The sequence below is a fragment of the Xenopus tropicalis genome, chromosome 3, assembly GCF_000004195.4.
Source record: "Xenopus tropicalis strain Nigerian chromosome 3, UCB_Xtro_10.0, whole genome shotgun sequence".
Lineage (NCBI taxonomy): Eukaryota > Metazoa > Chordata > Amphibia > Anura > Pipidae > Xenopus > Xenopus tropicalis.
This window is the reverse complement of record NC_030679.2, coordinates 139,982,647-139,996,763: the sequence shown is the minus strand read 5'-3', so window position 1 is coordinate 139,996,763 and position 14,117 is coordinate 139,982,647.

Sequence of the window (14,117 nt, the reverse complement as noted above, 5' to 3'; positions counted from 1 at the left end):
CTGCGGTACCCACTAACCACACTGGTCCAATTAGAAAATGTTCCATTTCCCCCCACTCTTTGTACTCTATCCTTCAGCCAGTTCTCTATCCAATTACAGATATTATGTTCTAGGCCAATATTCCTTAATTTGATCATTAACCTTCTGTGCGGTACTGTATCAAACGCTTTAGCAAAGTCCAAGTAGATGACATCAACTGCCATTCCAGCATCAAGGTTCCCACTCACCTCCTCATAAAAGGCGACTAAATTAGTCTGGCAAGATCTGTTACGCATAAAACCATGCTGGCACAAACTAATAGTATTGTGAACTGCAATGTAATCAAGTACCCTATCCCTTATTACCCCTTCCAAAATTTTTCCTACTACTGATGTCAGACTAACAGGCCTATAGTTTTCAGGCTGAGAACGGGATCCCTTTTTAAATAACGGCACCACATTAGCAATCCGCCAGTCTCTCGGCACCATGCCAAACCTCAATGAATCCTGAAAAATTAAGTGAAGAGGTTTGGCAATCACAGCGCTCAGCTCATTTAACCTTTTTAGTGCCATAGGACGTAGATTCTACGTCCTAGGTACCAAGGGACCAAAGTGCCATAGAACGTAGAATCTACGTCCTACAGCACTAACGGGTTTACAAGCGCTGCGCTCGCTTTTAAAGCAGCGCAGCGCTGGTAAAGCCTGCACAACCCCCTAGGCAACGAGCACAAGAGGTCATACTTACCGATCCGGGTCCCCCAGCGCCGCCGATCCGGGTCCTCAGCCAATGACAGCAGTGGACACGCATTGATGACGTGTCCACTGCTGTCCCTTTAATTGTCGCCGCCCCCGCCGTCGCCTCTTCACTCTGCTGCCACGTGAGACTGCTGGAGCCCCCCTGCTGCCTTCCTGCTGCCTTCCTGCCAGATTGGTCGCCCTGATCGCCTGCCTGCATTGTGTAAGCTGAACTACAACTCTCTAACCACTGTTTATTTTGCTTATTTCTATCTCAACTGTCTAAAATTTTTTTTTTTTTTTTTTTCTATTTCTTCTTCTATCTTTGTCATTATTACACTTTTGTACACATACACACTTATTTACAACTTTCCCAAGCACACACAGACACTTACACACACACTTACACTTACACTTTTTTTTTTTTTTTTTTTTTCTTTCTTTCTTTTCTTTTCTTTCTTTCTTTGCTTTCTCTGGCAGTCTTTTTTTTTTACTAAAACTTTATTTCTGATCTTGCTCTATAATTATCTGATTTATTTGGTTGCATTTTAGTGTTTTTTTTTGCATTTTCATAATTGATTTCTGTTTTTGAATTATTCTATTGCACTATAACTTTTGTATTGCTATTGGGTGCTGAATTTGCAGTGACGTTGGTGGATCCAGGGCTCTGACCACCGATTTCATTGCAATAATTGTTCTTTCTGTTGGTTTGAGCGGTTTTTATTTGAATTTACTGATTTTATGGTGTTTTATCTTTGCATTGTTCTTTATTGTGTATTTAGTGCCCTAAAAAGGTTGCTTTTGCAGTGACATTGGTGGATCCAGGGCTCTGATCACCGATTTCATTGCAATTATTGTTCTTTGATTGCTTTTAGTGGTTTTATTCCATTTTAACTTCATTTGATTTCAGTTGTTCTAGAAAGGTCCAGAGGTGCTAAGATTGTTCTGGTAGTTTCTATTCCCAAGGGTTAGGCTGATGCCACACATGGCGTAGGGCTGATTTTTTCAGCAAGTGGAAAAAACGCTTGCCGAAAATTCAGCCCTACGCCTGCTACTTGTGCCTGCACCCGAATCAATGGAATACGCTCGGGTGCAGGCACATGTAGCCGATATACGCATGAAAACGCGAGACTTTGCATTCTCACGCGTTTTCATGCGTATATCGGCTACATGTGCCTGCACCCGAGCGTATTCCATTCATTCGGGTGCAGGCAAAAAAAAAAGGGGTGCATAGAGTGCAGCCCCAATATTATGCATTTTCAGGTTTGGCGGCCATGTACTTATGTGCATATGGGGTATCGTTTTATTCAGGGGAACTTGCAGATTTATGGTTAGTAAGTTTTTGGTAGTTGCCATGGAGATTTTGGGGAGAAATCTAGGTTTGTATCTGGTTTTTCCTTGATTTCTGACCAAAGCGTGACTTCTGCAAGGGACTGCGGCCACAATTTTCCATGTAGAAAGAGAAGAGTGGTGTCTCTGAATAGCTGAAGGTGTGCACTTTTTGGAAATATATAGTTTGCGGGGGTTATTTCACAGGTATGGGGGTGTTTAGACTAAATAACTGCAGGTAGAGCAAAGCCCCCCGTTATGCATTGCCCCTGTTAGGGGGCATTTGGTGGCCACGTCTTTATGTGCACCCATACATATGGGGTATCGTTTTATTCAGGGGAACTTGCAAATTGAGGTTTAGTAAGTTTTTGGTAGTTGCCATGGAGATTTTGGGGAGAAATCTAGGTTTTTTATCTGGTTTTTCCTTGATTTCTGACCAAAATCTAGGTTTGTATCTGGTTTTTCCTTGATTTCTGACCAAAGCGCTGACTTCTGCAAGGGACTGCGGCCACAATTTTCCATGTAGAAAGAGAAGAGTGGTGTCTCTGAATAGCTGAAGGTGTGCACTTTTCGTAAATATATAGATTGTGGGGGTTATTTCACAGGTAGGGGGGGTTAACACTGAAAAACTGCAGGTAGTGCACATAGAGCGCAGCCCCCAAAATTTCAACTGAAATTGCCCTTATGCATTGCCCCTGTTTTGGGGCATTTGGTGGCCACGTCTTTATGTGCACCCATACATATGGGGTATCGTTTTATTCAGGGGAACTTGCAAATTGAGGTTTAGTAAGTTTTTGGTAGTTGCCATGGAGATTTTGGGGAGAAATCTAGGTTTTTTTATCTGGTTTTTCCTTGATTTCTGACCAAAATCTAGGTTTGTATCTGGTTTTTCCTTGATTTCTGACCAAAGCGCTGACTTCTGCAAGGGACTGCGGCCACAATTTTCCATGTAGAAAGAGAAGAGTGGTGTCTCTGAATAGCTGAAGGTGTGCACTTTTTGGAAATATATAGTTTGCGGGGGTTATTTCACAGGTATGGGGGTGTTTAGACTAAATAACTGCAGGTAGAGCAAAGCCCCCCGTTATGCATTGCCCCTGTTAGGGGGCATTTGGTGGCCACGTCTTTATGTGCACCCATACATATGGGGTATCGTTTTATTCAGGGGAACTTGCAAATTGAGGTTTAGTAAGTTTTTGGTAGTTGCCATGGAGATTTTGGGGAGAAATCTAGGTTTTTTTATCTGGTTTTTCCTTGATTTCTGACCAAAATCTAGGTTTGTATCTGGTTTTTCCTTGATTTCTGACCAAAGCGCTGACTTCTGCAAGGGACTGCGGCCACAATTTTCCATGTAGAAAGAGAAGAGTGGTGTCTCTGAATAGCTGAAGGTGTGCACTTTTCGTAAATATATAGATTGTGGGGGTTATTTCACAGGTAGGGGGGGTTAACACTGAAAAACTGCAGGTAGTGCACATAGAGCGCAACCCCCAAAATTTCAACTGAAATTGCCCTTATGCATTGCCCCTGTTTTGGGGCATTTGGTGGCCACGTCTTTATGTGCACCCATACATATGGGGTATCGTTTTATTCAGGGGAACTTGCAGATTAATGGTTAGTAAGTTTTTGGTAGTTGCCATGGAGATTTTGGGGAGAAATCTAGGTTTGTATCTGGTTTTTCCTTGATTTCTGACCAAAGCGCTGACTTCTGCAAGGGACTGTGGCCACAATTTTCCATGTAGAAAGAGAAGAGTGGTGTCTCTGAATAGCTGAAGGTGTGCACTTTTTGGAAATATATAGTTTGTGGGGGTTATTTCACAGGTATGGGGGTGTTTAGACTAAATAACTGCAGGTAGAGCACAGCCCCCCCTTATGCATTGCCCCTGTTTGGGGGCATTTGGTGGACACGTCTTTATGTGCACCCATACATATGGGGTATCGTTTTATTCAGGGGAACTTGCAGATTGATGTTTAGTAAGTTTTTGGTAGTTGCCATGGAGATTTTGGGGAGAAATCTAGGTTTGTATCTGGTTTTTCCTTGATTTCTGAACGATGCGCTTACTTCTGCAAGGGACTGCGGCCACAATTTTCCATGTAGAAAGAGGAGAGTGGTGTCTCTGAATAGCTGAAGGTGTGCACTTTTCAGAAATATATAGTTTGTGGGGGTTATTTTACAGGTAGGGGGGGTTAACACTGAAAAACTGCAGGAAGTGCACATAGAGCACAGCCCCCAAAATTTCAACTGAAATTGCCCTTATGCATTGCCCCTGTTTTGGGGCATTTGGTGGCCACGTCTTTATGTGTACCCATACATATGGGGTATCGTTTTATTCAGGGGAACTTGCAGATTGATGTTTAGTAAGTTTTTGGTAGTTGCCATGGAGATTTTGGGGAGAAATCTAGGTTTGTATCTGGTTTTTCCTTGATTTCTGACCAATGCGCTGACTTCTGCAAGGGACTGTGGCCACAATTTTCCATGTAGAAAGAGAAGAGTGGTGTCTCTGAATAGCTGAAGGTGTGCACTTTTTGGAAATATATAGTTTGCGGGGGTTATTTTACAGGTAGGGGGGGTTAACACTGAAAAACTGCAGGAAGTGCACATAGAGCGCAGCCCCCAAAATTTCAACTGAAATTGCCCTTATGCATTGCCCCTGTTTTGGGGCATTTGGTGGCCACGTCTTTATGTGTACCCATACATATGGGGTATCGTTTTATTCAGGGGAACTTGCAGATTGATGTTTAGTAAGTTTTGGTAGTTGCCATGGAGATTTTGGGGAGAAATCTAGGTTTGTGTCTGTTTTTTCCTTGATTTCTGACCAATGCGCTGACTTCTGCAAGGGACTGCGGCCACAATTTTCCATGTAGAAAGAGGAGAGTGGTGTCTCTGAATAGCTGAAGGTTTGCACTTTTCAGAAATATATAGTTTGTGGGGGTTATTTTACAGGTAGGGGGGGTTAACACTGAAAAACTGCAGGAAGTGCACATAGAGCGCAGCCCCCAAAATTTCAACTGAAATTGCCCTTATGCATTGCCCCTGTTTTGGGGCATTTGGTGGCCACGTCTTTATGTGTACCCATACATATGGGGTATCGTTTTATTCAGGGGAACTTGCAGATTGATGTTTAGTAAGTTTTTGGTAGTTGCCATGGAGATTTTGGGGAGAAATCTAGGTTTGTATCTGGTTTTTCCTTGATTTCTGACCAATGCGCTGACTTCTGCAAGGGACTGCGGCCACAATTTTCCATGTAGAAAGAGGAGAGTGGTGTCTCTGAATAGCTGAAGGTGTACACTTTTCAGAAATATATAGTTTGTGGGGGTTATTTTACAGGTAGGGGGGGTTAACACTGAAAAACTGCAGGAAGTGCACATAGAGCGCAGCCCCCAAAATATCAACTGAAATTGCCCTTATGCATTGCCCCTGTTTTGGGGCATTTGGTGGCCACGTCTTTATGTGCACCCATACATATGGGGTATTGTTTTATTCAGGGGAACTTGCAGATTGATGTTTAGTAAGTTTTTGGTAGTTGCCATGGAGATTTTGGGGAGAAATCTAGGTTTTTTATCAGTTTTTTCCTCGATTTCTGACCAAAGCGCTGACTTCTGCAAGGGACTGCGGCCACAATTTTCTATGTAGAAAGAGAAGAGTGGTGTCTCTGAATAGCTGAAGGTGTGCACTTTTTAGAAATATATAGTTTGTGGGGGTTATTTCACAAGTAGGGGGGGTTAACACTGAAAAACTGCAGGTAGTGCACATAGAGCACAGCACCCACATTTTTAGCTGTAATTGCCCTTGTGCATTGCCCCTGCTTTGGAGTGTTTGGTGCCCATGTCTTTATGTGCACCCATACATATGGGGCATCATTTTATTCAGTAGAAATTTGTCTTTCAAATTTGCCTTTGTTAGAAAATTTTTATGAGATTTTTTTTTGTCAAATCCACATTTGATCATGCGTCCAAGTTTACGTTTTAGAAAAAAAAAAAAATGTCAAAAAAACTTCCAAATTTCACAATGCACTGACAAAAGGTATTTGGCTTTTTAGTGAAAACTACATTGCACCTAGAAACCTGAAGGTCTGTAGTTTCTAAAGATACCAAACATGAGGGGATATTTTAGATTTACATATAAGTTATGCTGCATCAACTGTTACAAGCGCTTTTCTGCTTTGTTCTGGTGTGATATTGTACTAAGTATTGCTTTAGTTTGGGGGTTACTTCTGGACAGGAACTGTGGGGTACCACCACATATTTGGTATCGTTGGACTTGGGAGTATCAGGGCTTTTACAAACAACAAAAAAAAGTTTGTAAAATTAACTTTTCTATGGAAAAAAAACTCAAAATATACAGAAATTTTTCATAATTTTATTTTTTTTTTTACATAATTCACCCAAAATACACATCATATCTCCAGAAAAGTTATAAAATTTGGTATGTATGTCGAAGCCCAATTAGTGACGAAAAAAACGATATATAATTTCCCTAGTTTCATGGAGGTTTTCCTACCAAAAAACATTGTTAAAGTGAATGAGTACAAAATGCTTAAAAAACGTCTGGCACTGGGGGGAACCGAAATGACGAATTCGGCTGGCACTTAAAGGGTTAATACCCTGGGATGAATCCCATCCAGCCCTGGACCTTTGTTTACCTTTACATGTTCAAGTCTCTTTTGAATTCCCTCCCGAGTGACCCATGCGCCAGTAGCTAAATTACTAGAACTGGGCATATTACAAGGGAAGCCTTCATTATCTGGCTCCTCAGATGTATAGACAGATGAAAAATAAGAGTTCAAAATTTCAGCTTTTCCCCCGTTCTCATCAACCAACGTACCCCCCCGTGATAATAAAGTTCCCACCCCTTCTTGCTTCATTTTTTTACTATTCACATAATTAAAAAATAATTTAGGATTCTTTTTACTCCTAGCTGCAATATCCCTTTCCATCTCTATTTTAGCTTGCCTGATAGCTTTTTTGCTGCTTTATTTGCTTCCTTGTACCTGATGAAAGTCCCTGCTGTCCCAGCTAACTTGAATGCCCTAAAAGCACGTTTTTTCTTACCAACCTCGACACTAACTCTTTTATTCAGCCATAAAGGTTTTGCTTTGCGATGCCTCTCCTTGCTTACAAGGGGGATATACTGTTGTGTATACCTGCAAAGCAATGTTTTAAAGATGTTCCATTTTCCTTCTGTGTCTAACCCCATGAAAAGCCTTTCCCAGTTGACACATTGCAGAGATGCCCTTATACTGGCAAAGTCTGCACGTCTAAAATTGAGCGTTTTAGTTACTCCCTTTGATACATGAAACCAGTACATACAGAAAAAAAGAGAGAATAACAAATTTAAACCCACCTCATGGGCCTCTGTTTATGGGCCGACTTACTTTCGTGTTCCCCTCGGACAGACACTGGGCATTGCTGGCATTGCTGGGGCGGCAGGCGTTTGGGCACAGAGAGCTAAGCTGAGGCAGAAAGCAGGGCCAGCCGCCATGTATGTACAGTATGTATGTATAACTTTATTTATAAAGTGCCACAAGGGTACGCAGCGCTGTACAATCTTACAGAATACACAAAAACACACAGGGAGGGCAAGTGTTATAATAAATACAATAAATAAGTATAAATACACAGGGAGTAAGTGCCATGTGGTATGAGACACAGTAGGATGGAGTTCCCTGCCCCGTAGAGCTTACAGTCTAACAGTGAGCCTTTTCCTCTTTCAGATCATCATGTTATCTTTTTTTCTGTTGATAAGGTCCCATTTTCACAAAAAAAACCTTTTGCATGCCGATACAAAGAGGAATATGGCTGAAGGGTATGTACGAGGCAGAAGCAAATGCCTTGGCTTTGGGACACAGGCTGATACGGGTGTGACGTCTCTGCATAGTTGAGTAGAAAGGCAACTGACTGGCCTGTGGGTGTGGCGACTGCTTTATTAGCACAGTGGTGAAGCTTTTGCCTTTGCCCATGAGGACCGGGGTTCAAGACTTGTCCTGGAGTGATGAGCGAACCTGTCGCGTTTCGCCATAAAATTCGTGAAACGGCAATAAAATTCGCAAAATGCTTTTTTTACGCGACCAATTTGATGCGCGGCAAAAAAAAATTCCATTTGACTCATTTGCTTGCGGCAAATTTTTACAGAAGTTTCGCAAAACAATTCGCCAATGGCGGAATGCGGAAATTGGCTGCGAATGCCTGGTTAAAAAATTAGCTCATCACTACTGTCCCGTACAAATCCCTTGCGACTAGATAAGGTCCCATTTCCACGAAAAAAACCTCTTGCCGATACAAAGAGGAATATGGCTGAAGGGTATGTACGAGGCAGAAGCAAATGCCTTGGCTTTGGGACACAGGCTGACACGGGTGTTACGTCTCTGCATAATTGAGCAGAAAGACAACTGAATGGGTTGAGTGTGCTGCAAGCGCTTCATTAGCGCAGCGGCGAGACTTTTGCCTTTCCCCATGAGGACCGGGGTTCAATACCTGCCCTGTACAAATCCCTTGTTACCAGGTTGATAAGGTCCCATTTCCACTACCTCAGCTCACAAGCAAAAATAAGCCTTACTAACCATGGAGCTGAAAGTACCTGTGAGCAGTGCGTCTTCTCTCTGCCTGGATATCACCCCCGGGCACAATGAGTCAGTCACCCATAATCCTCCCTGTTGTGCTACTGCTGCTGCCTGTGTTGGTTCTGTGTTCTCCAGAATGCCCATGGCTTGACAATAAGGGAGAGTTTCAGGTTCAAAAAATACTAACTGTCCTTGATCATATGGAGCCCACGGAAGAGATTCCGGATGATTGCTTTCTACCCCTGCCTCCTATTGACTTTACCCACAACATGTCTCTGGGAGCTGCGGCCGCCATAGTGGATAAAGTCGCCAGGGAAACTATCAGATTGTACAGTAAAAAGTGTCACCAACTGGGACACACACAGAAGGATTGTTCTGAGCTGCTTCACCTTCTGCATCAGCTAAGCCAATGGGTGGCTCCGTGCCTGACAGACAAAGGGAAATATAAGGAGGTCACAGAGCAAGTAACTAAACAATTCAGACAGATGGCACGAAATCCGGGTAACGCTGCCTGTGCCCGGCATAACATTTGGGCGGCTACCACTCATTATTACCAGCAAGTTGCTCGTCTCACTTCCCTGATGATCAAACAGCGTCTCATGAACTGAATCTGCACCTCCAATCTTGTTGGCTATTGCACAAGGGAAAAGAAAAACATCACCATAATTCCTGGGCAAGAGCGCTGGCTTGCTTGTCCCTCCATGTGCCGGTTGGATGGCAAACACCCTGGCAAGTCTCTCCTGTGCTTCTTTAAATGCTTGCGCCCTGCGTTGCTGCCAGCCTTCTTGCATTGGATCCTAATTTCCATAGCCAAGCTGGGTCTGTTCTGCTGATGGTGGCGAACCAAACTCAGTCACCCATACTCCACCCCATCGTGTTGCTGCTGCTGCCTGGGCCCATCACTGCCTCTCTACAAAGGGCAAAATCTGCCCAGAAGGGAGACTTTCTGCTCAACCAAATGTTGACTACCTTTCATCATCTGGAACCCAAGAAAGCGCTCCTATGCTTCCTCCCACTGACACTTCCTGCAACATATAACAGATGGAAGCTGTACCCATGGCGGCAAAAACAGTCTTCGGGAGACTGCCAGACTGTCACCTGTGTGTAGAAGTAGAAAGTGACAACTTGTGCCCAAGTTTTTCCTTTTCTTATTTGTATTCAATAAAAATGGTTGTAAAAGATGCTTTTATTGTCTCTCCTGTTACATAGTTACATAGTTACATAGGGTTGAAAAAAGACCAGTGTCCATCAAGTTCAACCCAAGTTCAGCCACTTTCTATCTCTTACCAAAAATTCATAAAAATAATACCAAACCCCCGGGACGACCCATAGTATCAGGGAACGGGAACCTAACAGAAAATGCAAGCAAATTCATTGACCTCACTTTACGAAAATATGTTTTGTCCCTGCCATCATATGTCAGAGACACAACTGAAGTATTAGCTAAGTTGGAAGGGATCCATGTAACCAAAGACACATGGCTGGTGACGTTAGATGTAGAGGCACTGTACACCTCCATCAAGCATAAAGATGCTATGGAGGCGGTACAGTACTTCCTGCAAACAGATCATCTAATGGATCAAGATTTCTCATACTTTCTATTAAAACTATTGAGCTTTGTTTTACATCACAATTTTTTTGTGTTCAATAATACTTATTACTTACAAGTACAAGGGACGGCGATGGGAACTGCATGTGCTCCCACCTATGCCAATATTTTTCTTGGCAAATGGGAACAGGATCATGTCTTTTGTGACGACTTAAGTCTATATGCGAACTACAATTCCTCTGTGGATTCGCTATATTGACGATATCCTGTTCTTATGGGAAGGCCCCACAAATTTATTAGATGACTTTTGCGACATTCTGAATAATAACAAACTTAATATCAAATTAACTAAAACTATGTCACAGCAATCAGTACCATTTTTAGATCTCATTGTATCTATAGACAATTTAATATCATTACGGATCTTTACCGTAAAGAAACAGCTACTAATACTATCTTACAATTCAACAGTTTTCATCAAAATACAGTTTAAACAATCAGTACCTACAGGGGAATTTCTAAGGATAAGACGGAATTGTACGACCTTTGACCAATTTAAGGTCCAAGCCAAGCAACTTCAGGAAAGACTCAAAGCAAGAGGCTATCCAAATAGAACCTTAAAACAGGCATACCATAGGGCCTCTAAAACCAATCGGGAACATCTATTGAGGACAAATCCTAGAGGACCTACGAAAGATCAACAACTCAGGTTTATTACCACCTTTGGCCCTCATTCCTCAGAGATTCAGAAAATTATACATAAATTTTGGCCTATAGTCCGCCAGGACCCAGATTTACACCATACTTTACCAGAAAAAGTGTCTTTTTGCTATAAACGATGCCGTAATTTACAGATCATCTAACCAAGAGTCATTTTGTCACCAAAAAAAGACAACAGATAGCAAAGGGAACTTATAAATGTGGTAACTGTGTGTCATGCAGCTTAGTAAAAAATCAAAAAAATTTCAGAGATCGTTTTGGCAATATATATTACGTGAATGATTACATAAATTGTAAAACTACAAATGTAATATATTGTTTGGAATGCCCTTGTAATAAAAAATACATCGGGATGACTACCCAGCCTTTGAACAAACGGATACAGAAACATATTAGCACTATCAACAATGCGGAACAAGATCAGAAAAATAACAAAATTCTAAGTACAGTTGCGAATCACTTTTTAAAATATCACAACTGTTGCTCGAGACATTTGAAATTTTGGGCAATTGAACATGTATTGTTGGGAATTAGAGGAGGGAATATTGTGGAACATCTGCTTAGGAGAGAAAGTAGGTGGATATTCCTCCTCAATTCCCTCTCTCCAACCGGTATAAATGAAAATATTGATTTCTGCACTTTTTTACGGCAATAATACACATTAGGCACTTCACCGGTTACTATAGGTTTGGTAACTTGGATCATTGATTCACTCATTCACAAGAATGTCCACTTTTTCGCCCTCACTCACTTTTTGCTTTTCACTGTATTTTTTCATTAGATTCTGATACAACTTTTTTCACTCTCAATACACTTAGTAGTATTCACTACTGCATAACTCCCCCTTTTTTTAGGAGTCTCATTCACTTATCTCACAGACATCACATCATTTACTCCTTCTACAATTCTCCCTTTTCAAGAGAATACTTACCACTTTTTATTTATTATTATTATTATTTTTATATTGTATTTGCCTTACACTCATTCTCACATTGAGAATTAGTGTATATCACTTTGACACCTCACGGTTTTTCACCTTATTGGTCATTAATATATGCACGACGATTTATATATATTTCCTCTATACCGCACAATAAATATTCTGATCCAGATTGGCTTATGTGGTAAGAATTCCCAAGATGCTTCCATTTCTGGTTTTTTGTCCTAACCCTGCCGTATGGGACGGCATAAGGAGAGAACTTTTCTTGATTGGCTAGTTAGGGTTTAAAAAGAACCCATCAGAGAAAGGAGCAAGATTTGCCTTGATAAAGCTCTTAAGCGAAACGCGCGTCGGCGTTTATACCCTATACCTATGATCCTAGTGCCGAGGTAACAAATATTGAGTAGTAGGCACAAGGATCTTACTGACCTTAATAGTGGGGACGGTTCTTTGTATTCTTTGTGTGATGTGATACGGGACTGATTGGGTATCTTTCTGCTAACAATTCCTGTGCCGAGGTAAACTGTTTAAGTAGTAGGCACAGGAATACTATTTCCTTAACTAACAATACAGATTAGCTGTTCGTGTCTGTGTTAATGTAGAACACAGTGTTAGTTGCTTTAATGCGATCCTGATGTCGAGGTACGAATATTGAGGTGCAGGCACGGAAGCGCCAATTAAGGGTGTATTAGATAATGGCTGGGAGCTGCCTGAGCTCCGGGTGATTTCGGACGGATCGGGACTGTCTGAGCTCCGTGTTATTTTTAACGGCTGGGAGCTGCCGGAGCTCCACGTATTTTTGAACGGCTGGGAGCTGTCTGAGCTCCGTGTAATTTTAAACGGCTAGGAGCTGCCTGAGCTCCGGGTGATTTCGGACAGTTGGGGCTGTCTGAGCTCTGTGTAAACCTGAACGATTGGGAGCTGCCTGAGCTCCGTGCAGCTTTGAACGGCTGGGAGCTACCAGAGCTCCGCGCTATTTGGAAGGGCTGGGAGCTGTCCGAGCTCCGTGTGAGCCCGTAGCCTAAGCACCGGTAGTACTGTACTCAAATATTCACCCCCTGTACGACCAGGGCAGTGGGGGAAGCCGAACAGCGATAAATATACCATACGCAAGTTTTAAAGTAACGGTAGTCAAATAATGAAAAGTGACAGTTTTGGGTGTTGATCGCGTGGCCGGCGTCTTGCGGGCTTGACGAAGTGTTTCATAGTGGGCTTAGCCCGTTTAGTTGCTGAATGATTGCCGAACATCTAGATCGCCAAATTGCCCTCCTTGACATCAAGACGATACTTTCAAGGGGATAACTGGGGCTGCGAATTCGAAGTACCGTACTGCTCTTTTGTTCCTGTATGATCAAGTCAGGGTAATGAGCAAGGCAGAGTTTGATGTAATCTGCCACTTAGTGGGATCTGCCAAACTCTGGGTACTATGAGGGTTTGATGTTAGTACACTTTACAATACCAGCGTGCCCCATGAATAGTGGTGAATAGGTGGCACTAACGGCTTATCAGCAACTTACCTTATGTGGAACAAGTATTGCCCAACGGCTTTATATTATCTTGCAGTGTAATAGGTATAAGTATCTGGAAACAGGTCATGTCGCCATAGTTAGAATCTTACGTAAACTATTCGCGTTCAGCTACTACTTATGGTGGAGTCCGAGTAGCTCGATCTCTAGTATATTTACCACTTACCTGATATGGTGAATTAATGGTGGCATTCTGGCCACTATTTAAGGTGAAGTCAGGACTCCTTTGATTTCCAGTGCACTTGATACTTACCTGATATATTGAACTAAAGCAATGTCACTAATATGACACATCCTACAAACTTATTGGTGTGTGGGGATAATATGTCACACTATCAGTTATAGTATGCTGTGATCAAGATACATACTTACACACAACCTGGACAACAATAATTGGTGAGCATTTAATCTCACACAAACTGTGGTATTATTTTTTATTACATACAAAAACTGAAATACAAGAAGCACAATAATAAAAATTTGGGAAATAGATTAGGATACTTACTTCTGTCAAGTTAATCTGAGTGGTACGAACCCGATACATTTGTTGCAACAAAGTACAAGTCCCCTCCATTTAATCAGGGAATTGATGTTTTGTAACACACTTGCTACTTACCTGTTAGACTTAATCAAAATAGCAACAAACCCTGAAATAGCTCAAAAGAGAGATCTTGACCTACAGATCGGTCAGTGCGACCTTTTCTTAGGTATAGGGTATTGATTTTAAATCTCCTTCTTGTCTTCCCTTATTTTAAACCTTTTACTCGGAATATAATAAAGATTTGT